The following is a 15,408-nucleotide window of genomic DNA, read 5'->3' on the forward strand; positions in this document are numbered from 1 at the left end:
GCAGCTCCGTGACATACAGCGCTGACAGCAGCTCCGTGACATACAGCGCTGACAGCAGCACCGTAAGCAGCCCCTGGAGGAAGTCAGCACAGCACAGGGATGGTGTGATCCCCTCATAATAAGAACCCCCAGGAGGAAGTCAGCACAGCACAGGGATGGTGGGAGCCCCTCATAATAAGAACCCCCAGGAGGAAGTCAGCACAGCACAGGGATGGTGGGAGCCCCTCATAATAAGAACACCCAGGAGGAAGTCAGCACAGCACAGGGATGGTGGGAACCCCTCATAATAAGCAGCCCCAGTAGAAATATGACACCGCTCAACCTCTTCAAAGAGGAGGGTAGGGGCATATAGTACGGTGTGCTTTTTTGGGTCAGGGAAGTGAGCCAAATGAATTAAGAAGGTCTGTGTGCTTGATTCCAAAAATTGTTTATAGACATATACATGGTCTACTGATCACATGTGTTGAATTCCTCCGAGATCCATGCCTCATTCATTTTTAGAAATGTGAGGTAGTTAACACTGTGGTGAGCTAGGCGAGTACGCTTATCGGTCACAATCCCCCCTGCTGCGCTGAACGTCCTTTCGGACAGGACACTGGATGAGGGGCAAGCCAACAGTTCGATTGCAAATTGGGCAAGCTCTGGCCAGAGGTCAAGCCTGCCCACCCAGTAGTCTAGGGGTTCATCACTCCTCAGAGCGTCCACATCGGCCGTTAACCCAATGTAGTCGGACACCTGACGGTCTAGGCGTTCCCTGATGCTGGATCCGGATGACACCTGTCGATGGGTCGGCTGAAAGAATGACCTCATATCCGAAGTCACCAACACATCTTCAAACCGGCCTCTTCTTGCAGGCGCTGTTGGATTGGTACCCGCAAATCCTTCTCTGGGAGTGGGAATTGCTCCTCTGCCAGCGCACGCAAAAGCAGAATGCAGCATTTCTCGAAGCAAGGCCTGGAAGTGCTGCATTCTGACAGCCCTCTGCGACGGCGGTAACATTTCCGCCATTTTGTGTTTGTACCGGGGATCTAAGTACGTTGCCACCCAGTACTGGTCCTTGACCCTCATGCTTTTTATACGGGGGTCCCTATTAAAACACTGGAGCATGAAGGCCCCCATTTGCACTCAAGCGGAAGGTATGTGGTGGTGGTGGTGTTGTTGGTGGTAGTGTCTTTGGGGGTGCACATAGCAGAGAGTGAAGAAGAGGGTGCAGATCGAGAGGATGAGGAGGGTGCAGAAGAATAAGGCTGAGTGAGCCACTCAACCAAGTCTGGTGCGTCCTTTAAAGTAATTGAACGCACCTTCTGCAACTTCCCACTTTGGCTCAAGGCTGTTGCTCCTGCCCTACCCCTACCACCCCTGCGGAAGGGCCTGCCTCTTCCTCTGCCTGTCATTTTTTAAATCACCCTGTGACAAAACTCTTAGTCCCTATACCGCTGAAGGACTGCTGCAGTATAGGGCAGCGGTCAGCAGTAGTGCACGGCAACCCTATGTATTGTGGACCGATAGCGGTCCTTACAGAACAGCAGACTGTAACGCACTCAGGCCTATGTACCGTAGCACCCTATACCAAGTTACCAGTCCTTATAAGAACTTTTGTGGACCAAGCAGGTTGTGTGTTAGTGATTAGCAGACTGTACGTCAGTCCCTATACCAATGAAGGACTGCTGCAGTATAGGGCAGCGGTCAGCAGTAGTGCACGGCAACCCTATGTATTGTGGACCGATAGCGGTCCTTACAGAACAGCAGACTGTAACGCACTCAGGCCTATGTACCGTAGCACCCTATACCAAGTTACCAGTCCTTATAAGAACTTTTGTGGACCAAGCAGGTTGTGTGTTAGTGATTAGCAGACTGTACGTCAGTCCCTATACCGCTGAAGGACTGCTGCAGTATAGGGCAGCGGTCAGCAGTAGTGCACGTCAACCCTATGTATTGTGGACCGATAGCGGTCCTTACAGAACAGCAGACTGTACTGCACTCAGGCCTATGTACCGTAGCACCCTATACCAAGTTACCAGTCCTTATAAGAACTTTTGTGGACCAAGCAGGTTGTGTGTTAGTGATTAGCAGACTGTACGTCAGTCCCTATACCAATGAAGGACTGCTGCAGTATAGGGCAGCGGTCAGCAGTAGTGCACGGCAACCCTATGTATTGTGGACCGATAGCGGTCCTTACAGAACAGCAGACTGTAACGCACTCAGGCCTATGTACCGTAGCACCCTATACCAAGTTACCAGTCCTTATAAGAACTTTTGTGGACCAAGCAGGTTGTGTGTTAGTGATTAGCAGACTGTACGTCAGTCCCTATACCAATGAAGGACTGCTGCAGTATAGGGCAGCGGTCAGCAGTAGTGCACGGCAACCCTATGTATTGTGGACCGATAGCGGTCCTTACAGAACAGCAGACTGTAACGCACTCAGGCCTATGTACCGTAGCACCCTATACCAAGTTACCAGTCCTTATAAGAACTTTTGTGGACCAAGCAGGTTGTGTGTTAGTGATTAGCAGACTGTGCGTCAGTCCCTATACCGCTGAAGGACTGCTGCAGTATAGGGCAGCGGTCAGCAGTAGTGCACGTCAACCCTATGTATTGTGGACCGATAGCGGTCCTTACAGAACAGCAGACTGTACTGCACTCAGGCCTATGTACCGTAGCACCCTATACCAAGTTACCAGTCCTTATAAGAACTTTTGTGGACCAAGCAGGTTGTGTGTTAGTGATTAGCAGACTGTACGTCAGTCCCTATACCAATGAAGGACTGCTGCAGTATAGGGCAGCGGTCAGCAGTAGTGCACGGCAACCCTATGTATTGTGGACCGATAGCGGTCCTTACAGAACAGCAGACTGTAACGCACTCAGGCCTATGTACCGTAGCACCCTATACCAAGTTACCAGTCCTTATAAGAACTTTTGTGGACCAAGCAGGTTGTGTGTTAGTGATTAGCAGACTGTGCGTCAGTCCCTATACCGCTGAAGGACTGCTGCAGTATAGGGCAGCGGTCAGCAGTAGTGCACGGCAACCCTATGTATTGTGGACCGATAGCGGTCCTTACAGAACAGCAGACTGTACTGCACTCAGGCCTATGTACCGTAGCACCCTATACCAAGTTACCAGTCCTTATAAGAACTTTTGTGGACCAAGCAGGTTGTGTGTTAGTGATTAGCAGACTGTACGTCAGTCCCTATACCAATGAAGGACTGCTGCAGTATAGGGCAGCGGTCAGCAGTAGTGCACGGCAACCCTATGTATTGTGGACCGATAGCGGTCCTTACAGAACAGCAGACTGTAACGCACTCAGGCCTATGTACCGTAGCACCCTATACCAAGTTACCAGTCCTTATAAGAACTTTTGTGGACCAAGCAGGTTGTGTGTTAGTGATTAGCAGACTGTACGTCAGTCCCTATACCAATGAAGGACTGCTGCAGTATAGGGCAGCGGTCAGCAGTAGTGCACGGCAACCCTATGTATTGTGGACCGATAGCGGTCCTTACAGAACAGCAGACTGTAACGCACTCAGGCCTATGTACCGTAGCACCCTATACCAAGTTACCAGTCCTTATAAGAACTTTTGTGGACCAAGCAGGTTGTGTGTTAGTGATTAGCAGACTGTGCGTCAGTCCCTATACCGCTGAAGGACTGCTGCAGTATAGGGCAGCGGTCAGCAGTAGTGCACGTCAACCCTATGTATTGTGGACCGATAGCGGTCCTTACAGAACAGCAGACTGTACTGCACTCAGGCCTATGTACCGTAGCACCCTATACCAAGTTACCAGTCCTTATAAGAACTTTTGTGGACCAAGCAGGTTGTGTGTTAGTGATTAGCAGACTGTGCGTCAGTCCCTATACCGCTGAAGGACTGCTGCAGTATAGGGCAGCGGTCAGCAGTAGTGCACGGCAACCCTATGTATTGTGGACCGATAGCGGTCCTTACAGAACAGCAGACTGTAACGCACTCAGGCCTATGTACCGTAGCACCCTATACCAAGTTACCAGTCCTTATAAGAACTTTTGTGGACCAAGCAGGTTGTGTGTTAGTGATTAGCAGACTGTGCGTCAGTCCCTATACCGCTGAAGGACTGCTGCAGTATAGGGCAGCGGTCAGCAGTAGTGCACGGCAACCCTATGTATTGTGGACCGATAGCGGTCCTTACAGAACAGCAGACTGTAACGCACTCAGGCCTATGTACCGTAGCACCCTATACCAAGTTACCAGTCCTTATAAGAACTTTTGTGGACCAAGCAGGTTGTGTGTTAGTGATTAGCAGACTGTGCGTCAGTCCCTATACCGCTGAAGGACTGCTGCAGTATAGGGCAGCGGTCAGCAGTAGTGCACGGCAACCCTATGTATTGTGGACCGATAGCGGTCCTTACAGAACAGCAGACTGTACTGCACTCAGGCCTATGTACCGTAGCACCCTATACCAAGTTACCAGTCCTTATAAGAACTTTTGTGGACCAAGCAGGTTGTGTGTTAGTGATTAGCAGACTGTACGTCAGTCCCTATACCAATGAAGGACTGCTGCAGTATAGGGCAGCGGTCAGCAGTAGTGCACGGCAACCCTATGTATTGTGGACCGATAGCGGTCCTTACAGAACAGCAGACTGTAACGCACTCAGGCCTATGTACCGTAGCACCCTATACCAAGTTACCAGTCCTTATAAGAACTTTTGTGGACCAAGCAGGTTGTGTATTAGTGTTTAGCAGACTGTGCGTCAGTCCCTATACCGCTGAAGGACTGCTGCAGTATAGGGCAGCGGTCAGCAGTAGTGCACGGCAACCCTATCTATTGTGGACCGATAGCGGTCCTTACAGAACAGCAGACTGTACCGCACCCAAGCCTATGTACCGTAGCACCCTAGACAGACCAAGTTACCAGTCCTGATAAAGAGCTTTGTGGAACAAGTGAGTTGTGAATGATTAGCAGACTGCAGCAGAAGGGCAGCAGTCAAGTATAATATTCTTTCTATATTTGGAAGAAAGAATATTATACGTGTACAAGCCTATTACCGTACCACTGATACCAGTCCTGAAAAGAACCTTTGTGGAACTAATAGTAACAGCAAGTCTTTAAAATTATCCTCACTGCCTGACAACACTGCTTCCTGCCTGTCCCTATACAAATTGGCAAAAAAGAGTAGGCTGGAACGATTAGCTGGAACAGCTCTTTTGTGGACCTGATAGTAACAGCTAATGATGATGATGATGATGATGATGAAGAAAGACTAATCTGGCTGAGCTGTCCCTAAAATAGCAGCATACAGCGCTCTGTCCCTTTATCTAAACTGACAAAAGAAACTCAGGCTGCTGACCTAACACCTATACCAGTCCTGAAAAGAACTTTTGTGTACCAAATAGCTAGCGTTTTCTCTGTCCCTACTCCACACAGGATCCTTTCCCTACAGTGACAGAAGAAAGAATGTAAAATGGCCACCGGATCGGGTGTATTTATAGGTTAGGGGGAATGTCCAAGTGTCCATGAGCTGTCATGTCTCAATTGGTTGTCCTGTAACACATGATAAACGTGTCACGAAAGGTTAAAGTTCTTGTATACATTAAACACGTAAGTCCGCCGGGGCGAACGACGGAAAAAGGCGTTCGAACCCGCGGACGGCGAAAGTCGGAAATTCGCCGCGAAACGACCGCCGGGCGAACCGTTCGGCCATCACTAATCCTAACCAGTTTCCGATCGCCTGATAGCAGATTTACTGCTACAGGGCAGTCTCGCTGCGCAGGATCACTTATATACGTGATCCTGCATTTCTGGGTATCAGAGCCAATCAGCGGATCTGGCGGACTCTCCTAGTGGTCTGCCTATGTAAACAAGGCAGTTCACCATTCTGTCAGTATGGAAGACATTGATCCTGTCTTCCGGCAACGCAGATACAGGGATCTATGTCTTCCCTTATTAAAAGCACCTCGCCCACAGTGAGAAAACACTTGTTAGGCACACATTTAACCCATTGATTGTCCTAGATGTTATCCCCTTCCTAGCCAGTGTCATTAGTACAGTGACAGTACATATTTTTAGCATTGATCACTGTATTAATGTCACTGGTTTCCACAAAGTGTCAAAAGTGTCACTAATGCTGCATACACACACGAGCGGAATTTCCGACAGAAAAAGTATTTTCATCAGATGTTCCGATCGTGTGGGGGCCTCATCTGACTTTTTTTTTGGGAAAATTCTGATGGACCTACAAATAGAACATGTTTTAAATATTACCAACGGAACCAATTCCTATCGGGAAAACCACTCGTCTGTATGCTGTTCTGACAGACCAAAAACGACGCAAGCTCTGAAGAAAATACGAGACAGCAGCTATTAGCTACTGGCTGTTGAACTTCCTTTTTCTAGTTCCGTCATACATGTTGTACGTCACCGCCTTCTTGACAGTCGGACTTTGGTGTGATCGTGTGTAGGCAAGACAGTTTCAGCAAACTCTGTCGGAAAAACCTTCGGAGTTTATTCCGATGGGAAAACCGGTCGTGTGTATGCGGCATTAGTGTCCGATTTGTCCACCGCAATATCGCAGTTCCGCTATGAGTCACTGATTGCTGCCATTACTAGTAAAAAAAAAAAATATGTCCCAGATTTCATTTTAAAAATCTGGTCACCTTATCCTATGTGGGGGCTGTGATTATTATGTGGGGGCTGTGATTATTATGTGGGGGCTGTGATTATTATGTGAGGGCTGCAATTCTTATGTGGGGATTGTGATTCCTATGTGGGGGCTGTGATTCTTATGTGGGGGTTGTGATTCTTATCTGGGGGCTATGATTCTTATGTGGGGGTCGCTATTCCTAATCACTAGGAACAGACGATCTCTCTCCTCCCTGACAGAACGGGGATCTGTTTGTTTACACTTTTTTCCTGTTTCTGGAGTGATCGCGGGTGGCCAGCGGACATCGATTTCACAGGACTGTTTGGCTCCCCAGCTCACAAATGGGCATTCGTGCGCCCACAAATATCTGTGTACCTGCCTGATGTACAATGACAGCGATTGGGACAGGGGAGCCAACCTGCTGCAGTACAACTGTAGTGGGTGGTCCTTAACTAGTTAAGGTTGTCCTCATATTTCATAGTTTTCGTAAACAAATGCTAGGACTGGGTTCACCTGTTGTGGCACTGTAGTGGGCGGAAATCTTTAAAAAAACAAAAAAAACAAACATGTTATACTTACCTGCTCTGTGTAATGGTTTTGCACAGAACAACCCCAATCCTCTTCTTCGGGTCTCTCGCCGGTGCTCCTGGCCCCTCCCTCCTACTGAGTGTCCCCACAGCAAGTTGCTTGCTCTGGAGGCACTCGTGCATGCTCGCTCCTGAGCTGCCTCTGTGTGTCTATAAGACACAAAGAGTGTGGCTCAGCCCCAACCTCCCCCTTCACTGGCAGTGACTGAAAAGCAGCGGGAGCCAATGGCTGCATCTCAGCCAATGCTCTCATGCACACCCCTGGATCGAGATCGGGCTCAGGAGAGTATTGGGGGGGAGCTGCACACTGAACGTTTTTTACCTTCATGCATAGAATGTGTTCAAGTCTATAGGGACACAGTGGCTTCACAGACACAAACGCTCGTCCCAATTTTACAGGCGCTCACCCACTTGTGCAGGCTTGTCAAATTGGGATGAGCCTCTGCAGTAGTATAATATCCCCTCTGGCCACCTCAACATGCAAGCACTGTAGTAGAGAATAACATAATGAAGGCCCCTTGACCCGCCCTGCCCTAAGGATTGCTGGATGCTTGGCAACCAAGCAGGGCGTCAACCTAATCAGGGAGTCGGAGTGGGATTGGCTACAATGGCATGAGGTGACTGGGTGGAGCCGGAACGGTAGAAAAAGGCTACGCAGAGGCATGTCCCACGACTTTCAAGAGAAATTAACGTCCCAAGTAGACATGTGCGATTAGTTTCCTATGAATCGAAAATTCGTACGAATTTCTGAAAATGTTTACATTCGAGAAGATCTGAAATACGAATTACTATGCTTCCGAATTCTGTACGAAATACGAAATTTCGTTTACGAATTTCGGATCCAAATTCCTAATGAACGTTTGTAATTGTTACGAAAAGTTAACGGACCTAAAAGTTAAAAACCCAGGAAGGCAACACAACACAGGGATGGTGGGAGACCCTCATCATGATAAACTCATCATAACAAACATCTGTAATTGTTACGAAAATTTCGGACACGAATTACGAAATACGAATTAATTCTAATACGAAATGGAACGGAGCGAAACAAAACAAATTTATTGACGACGCACATGTTGCCTGCCCGCCCGCCCATTGTGTTTTCATCACAGCTTCCTTGGCGGTTTTACCTTGCCAGCAATTGTTATTACTTGATGGGCTATGCCCTCAAGTTAATCACTGGGTCAGTTTAATGCCTGTCTCGCACTGATGGTGGAGACAGGCCTCTTAGTCTATACGGTTTGATTATAGATGCTCACGGTGTAACCGTGGTCGAAATGGTATTTGTATTTTGAAGGTTGTTATACTAAGATGTTCAATAAAGCTATGGCCTTGCCCTACTTCCAACTCAAAGTGGCCTATGTGTCTTTTTGGGGGGCAAGGGTTTTGTTGTGGTTTAAATAAGTGGGGATAAGACAAGCTTCTCAGCAGTCACAAGTAGACACTGGAGTTCTTGCTGTATTAAAACCTGTATAACAGGTTACGAAATTAAAATTCTGCTAAAGGGGGCTATTCAGGGCCGTCTTTAATATTGATTGGACGCTGGGCAAAATTGTTTTGGGGGGCCCCTTCACATGCAATTTCACTCTCCACCTGCTTTGAGACATACAATAAATAGAAGATGGACTTAAAATCAGTTTACTGTATCAGATCGGGCAGCAATTGTGATTGGTTGCCAGAGGTTACAACATATCATTACTGCTTACTGACTGGTTCCTAGAAGTTACAGCACACATTACGGCTCACTGATTAGTTGCTAGAGGTTACAGCAAATGATTTCTGCTTGTTAATTAGTTGCTAGAGATTACTGTACAGTAATACTGCTCACTGATTGCTAGAGGTTACAGCACATAATCTTCTCACTGCAGGGAAGCATGATATACATATGAATGCCACCTTTATTTACATATCAATGCAGCTGGCCACAGCTATTTTCTTAGTAATGCCACTGCTATTGACATATGAATGCCAGTTATTTACATGTAAACACAGGGTCTGCGGTGAGTCATCTGTACACAACAACAGGGCTTAAACTGGGATAGTTGGCAAGTATGAGGCAGCTACTTTGGGCCCCACAACAATGACAGGGCCCAGGGCAGCTGCCCCTTTTGCCCTGCCTTAAAGACGGCCCTGGGGCTATTATTACATACACTTGTCACTGGGCCACCCTTGTGTGAAATATATCATTGCTTTGTATATATCATTGCTTTGTATAAGCTTTTCCTGCCCAACACATGACACTGTGCAAAGAAAAAAGAAATAAAAATACATGGAATCCCAGTGTCCATTATGGAGTTGTAGTTCCACAAGGGTGGTAATGCTCTTCCAGAAACCTGTCAAACAATAATGGTTTTCATTTTCTGGACCTCCTCCAAGCAGTTGATTCCAAAACCTGTTAAACCTTCAGAACGTTCAGACTTTCTCTGGCTGCTATGTAACCCTATTAACCAGTGGCGCCCCCCCCCCCCCTCCTGTAGTCTCAGAAAAAAAAAACAGGCACTTTAAGACATTTAAAAAAAAAAGAAAGTAATTTAACATAGTGCACTGTGGCACCAGTCGCAGTGCACTATGGGAAGCGCCACGTCGATGCAATCACAAGATTGCATCCATGGCGCTTCATTTGCGGGTATTTAACCCGCCTTGTGGCGCAATTCAGAACGCAGACTAGCTTCCACCTGTAAAATCACTGTGATTCTACAGGCAGGAGCAGTGTTGTTCAAACCCAGACAGGTCACTTCCGGGTTTCGTGAAGCAGCTGAAAGCCGGAAGTGACGTCGGCGGCTACGTTCCTCAGCCCGAGCGGAGCTGCAGTAAGGTGAGGTGGTCCTGTGAAATGTTCTCTGTAAGGAAAAAAAAGATTTTTATGCCAAATCTATTTAAATGCACCCCGGCCTTTACAAAGAAAGAGTCTGTAGTCACACTGTGCAGGAATGTGAGCCATTTTTAAAAGAATATAAAATTGAGCAGAAAAATAACATAATGCTTGCAGGAGGAGATAATGTACATGCCATGTGGTATTCTTATTCAGCAAAGTGCAAAGTAAATGGTCTGCTCTGTGCTTGTTACTCACAGTAATTTGCTGGCAAAGACATTTTTACAAACCTTTTTTGCATTTTAGTGTAAATATGAGATCTGAGGATTTTTTGACCCAGATCTCATATTTAAGAGGACCTGTCATGCTTTTTTCTATTACAAGGGATGTTTACATTCCTTGTAATAAGAATAAAAGTGACACCATTTTTTTTTTTTAAAACTGTGAAAAAATAAATATAATAAATAAGACTTTTTTTTTTAAAGCACTCAGTCCCGATGAGCTAGCGTGCAAAAGCAAATGCATACGTGAGTACTGCGCCGTCTCCTGACACTTTGGGTTGATTGAAGTGGAATACAGGGGACGGATTGGGTGGATTATATAAGGGGCGTGGTTTATGGGGAGTGGGAGGGGCCAAAAATGAGGGGCAGAGTCTGGCGCCCCCCCATCCAAAAACTTCACCAGCCGCCACTGCTATTAACTGATCTGTCAGTTCATAGCTAAAAAAATGGACAACAAGACCAATTGTCCATACCAATGACATGTGAGTCATATGTGGATCCCAACTCCCAATGGTATGGCTCACAATAGCCTCTCTGCCTGTGCTTGGTACCTCTCTGTCCGAAAACTACTCCATCATAAAACACACAAAATACTTGAATCTTCCTATTTAATACATCTCAAAAAACAGGTATAATTATTTTTCCCATAATTGTATTGATACTTTCATACTTTGCGAAACTTAAGTCCAATTGTAGTGTACTGTACCCTCTGATCCTTCCTGTATTGAATTGTAGGGATGAGCCGAACACCCCCCGGTTCGGTTCGCACCAGAACTTTCGAACGGACCCCAAATTCGTACCAACGTTAGAACCCCATTGAAGTCTATGGGACTCGAACGTTCAAAATTAAAAGTGCTAATTTTAACGGCTAATATGCAAGATACTGTCCTAAAAAGGGTTTGGGGACCTGGCTCCTGCCCCAGGGGACATGGGTCAATGCAAAGAAAACTTTTAAAAACTGCAGTTTTTTTGGGAGCACTGATTTTAATGATGATTAAAGTGAAAAAAAAAAAGTGAAATATTCCTTTAAATATTGTGCCTGGAAGGGTGTCTGTAGTATGCCTGTGAAGTGCCACGTGTTTCCCGTGTTTAGAACAGTCCCTGCACAAAATGACATTTAACGGAAATAACGTAATTTAAAACTGCTTGCGGTTTTAATGTTATATCTGGTTCCTGCAATATGGTTGAAAATCATTGAGAAAAATGGCATGGGTAGCCCCCCCCTGCCCATTACCAGCCCCTTTTGGTCTTGTACGCATATTAAGGGGAACCCCGTACCCATATTAAAAAAAGGAAATGCGTGTGGCCCCCAGGCCCTATATACTCAGAACAGCAGTATACAGGCGGTGCAAACAAGACAGGGACTGTGTAGATTTGTTGTGTTAAGTTGAATCTGTTTGTAATTTTCAACTGGTACATTTTTAAAGTGTAGCTCCAGTCAAAAAAACGATTTTTAAGCTTTTTGGAAAACATAGGGAAGGGTTATCACCCCTGTATAATTTGTTTTGCCGTCCATATTTTTCAGAGCACGCAGACAGCACGCACAATCTCCTACCGCTGACTGAAAGCTCTATTTAAAACGAGCAAGATAGTTAGCATTGCAATATAGGTGGATATAGCAGTGTATACTGGGTTCAGAGCATGCAGACAGCACGCACAATCTCCTAACACTGACTGACAGCTCTATTATAAAAGATAGATATATCGCTAGATATAGAGGTGAATATAGCGGTGTATACTGCGTTCAGGGCACGCAGACAACAACCACTACAGAAGAACAATAACGAAAAATCGGTCGATAACGATCGGTGTGTACTATGTTGAAGGTACACAGAACACCCACTAACTGCTACAGATGCCAACACACTACACAAGGCTGCCGCGCTGGCGGCCTTATATAGTGTGGGGCGTGTACTACACAGCCTGAGCTATGATTGGCCACAGGCATCCTGCCTGTGGCCAATCATGGCTCTCCTCGCTGCCGGCGCTGTGATTGGCCAAGCATGCGGGGTCACAGTGCATGCTTGGCCAATCATGAGCCAGCAATGCACTGCGCCATCGCAGTGCATTGTGGGCCATGAGCGCCACACGAATTTGGCGCGAACGGTCCATAACGTTCGGAATTCGCCGAACGGGCGAACAGCCGATGTTCGAGTCGAACGTACGTTCGACTCAAACACAAAGCTCATCCCTATTGAATTGTATTGTAATTTTACTGTCTTCCCCGTTGTTGTAAAGCGATGCGAAACTTTTGCCGCTATATAAATCCTGAATAATAATACTGTATATATGTGGCTCACGGTATAATGAAACCTGGAGAAAACAGCCTCATGGTGTGTGACCTTTATGCGGTAAGTACTTAGGCTGGCCACACATGGATCGAAATTAGGCTGGTTCAGTAGGAACCAGACTGATTTAGATCCATTTAAAGGCACTCTGTACAACCAGCCTGTCAGGTTTTTCCTGAACTGGCTATAGCCAACAGCATTGTGTTCAGATGGCAGGGAAGGCTCACCACTGTGAGAACACAATAGCAAAAGTGGTGTGATTCAACACTCTGGTTGAACGAACAAAAAATATATAATGTATGGCCTGCCTTATAATGCATTTTCAAATTTGCGGTGGCTGTAACGAGTTACATTACCTCCATGGAACTGTATCCCTATACGTAATACCGGTACACTGTAATAGAAGAGATTAGGTAAGTGATAAGATTTATAAACAAGAGCGTCTTCTTTGTCGATAATACTGAGGTTGTGTCCGTTCACACCCAACATTGTCTGTCAAGTCATTCAATACCCAGTGGCACTGACAAGGCATGTTTAATAATTCTAACACATGTATAGTGAATGAACATGACATGGTGGATTATAATTACCGTAATTGCACTGAGATCTGGTGTCCCTCTGAGTAGGAAGAAATAACCACATATAGGCTTTGTATGGTTTTTCATACCACCAATCCTAGCTAACACGTGTATGCTGAATGCTGCGGGGACATGGGGGATTTTAATTAATTACACTGAGATCTGGTGCCATGTTAGGTGTCTGACCATGTCAGTTCCTCTGAGTAGGAACAAAAATCCCATATAGGCTTTCTATGGTTTTGCATACTAACCAGCTACAATGGTGGAAAATAATTGCAAAAATCTATGAAAAAGAAGGTTAGCAGGAAATCCACTGTGGTCAAATGATTCTGTTTCCAAGAATGGGGGCATCCAGTAAGATTGGGAGGTGCTCATAGCCATACAATTATGGCCTAATTCCACCTTACTCATCTGGCAATATAGATGTATATAGATCTTCTGCCCTCACTTGGGTTCAGTCCTCTCAGTGTTGGCAGGTGACTTAGTTATAGTAGTCTAGTTTTCAGAGACACACCCAGGTTTTTAACCTGCCACATTCAGATGGCATCAAAATTGTGTGGCACTGTCCCAAGCACAAATATCCAGCTTGGCATTTGTGTAAATGGAGAAGAAAAAGGAATCCTGCTTAAAGCAGAACTAAACTTGCCAACTTGGAGAAAGCTCTTGCCATAATGTGCAAATATACATCTTACAGTACTGAGACTGGTAGGGTTGCCAACTGTCCAGGAGTCACCCGGACAGTCCAGGTTTTGTATCATGTGTCCAAGTTTCATGCGGATTAAAACCCAGACACATTATTCAGACCATGATGTGGCTTCCCAAGTAACCAAGATAGTTGCACACAAATCTGTTGCCCTGTGGGAGCTGTGGGGGCAGGTTTAGCACCGCTGGGGGGATAGACTGTTCACTGCTGCACTGCACTGAGCAGCCCTAAGCAATCAACTATTGCTCCACTGTTTACAGAAGAGCTAAACTAAATTTACCTGGCAACCTACTCTGAACTAGGAGGGGGCGACAGGAAAGTAAGGTACAAAAGTACAACCTGTCACTCCTGGGCATTTATGTCAACCACTGGGTAGACCTTTGGGAAGGGCAGTAGAGACCCACTGCAGACACCTCAAGTGCTGGTTTATTATGGGGAAAACAATAGTGTTCATGCACAATATGCCTTCCCCACTAAAAATCCCCAGTCAGCTGTGTCTGCTGATGGTCCGTAAAAAATTAGATTGTCTCCTGATGTAGCTGAAAATGGCTAAATTGGGACACTGACATTTTATATTTATGGGCACCTTAAAGTGGTTGTAAAGGCAGAAGATGTTTTATCTTGAAGCATTCTATGCATTAAATAAAAAGACTTTTGTGTGCAGCAGCCACCCTAATACTTACCTGAGCCCAGTGGCAGCTGGTGTTTTTTTTTTTTGGGGGGGGGGCACTCCTCTGCCTGGTGGGATCAGTGCTGGTCAGTCTGGCACTGATCCCATCTAGCAGTGGCAGGCTAGGGGCAGCAGCTCCTGTGTCCTTTCCCCCATCATGGGGTTTCTGCCATGCGTCTCCTCTCTCCTCTTCTTCCTCCTAGGCATCCGATAGGATTCCTTTCAGCCAATAGGGTGACGGATCTGACAACTCACTTCCTATTCATTCGCTATTCTCACACAACTGGGTGGGCTCGGAGTGCAGTGCTCTGCGCCCAGAGCCCACCCTTTTTTTGTTTGAATAACACCTTTCCATTGGAATCCATGGTCTAGCACCCTGTATGTAGATCAGGGGGTGGACGCATGGATGGGGGGGGCGGCACCCATGCACTCCCTATGGTTGGGCCGCCACTGCCTGAGTCCATCTCAAGCCAGTAATGTTGCATGAGAGACTTGGCTGTTTGGCATTCTCCCTCCTCATTGGCTGAGACAGCAACAAAGCACCATTGGCTCACACTGCTGTCAATCAAAGTCAGTGAGCTAATGAGAAGAGAGGGCAGGGCAGGGCTGGGCCACTACTTTGTGTGTAGATGGACACAGGGAGCTGCAGCTTGGTTAAGGTGTCCCCGTAGCAAGCTGCTTGCTGTGGGGACACTTGGCAGGAAGGAGGGGCCAGGAGAGCCTGAGAGGGACCAGAGAAGAGGAAGTTCTGAGCTGCTACACAGAGTAGGTATGTATAACATGTTTGTTATTTTTAAGGGGAAAAAAATTTGACTTTAGTATCACTTTAAGACTCATGCTTAAATTAGTTCTAAAGGCTCAAGGTTTTTTTTGCCTTA

The sequence above is a fragment of the Lithobates pipiens genome, unplaced genomic scaffold (genome assembly GCF_037356315.1).
Source record: "Lithobates pipiens isolate NorthernLeopardFrog02 unplaced genomic scaffold, aLitPip1_a1.2 Scaffold_27, whole genome shotgun sequence".
In the NCBI taxonomy this organism is placed as follows: domain Eukaryota; kingdom Metazoa; phylum Chordata; class Amphibia; order Anura; family Ranidae; genus Lithobates; species Lithobates pipiens.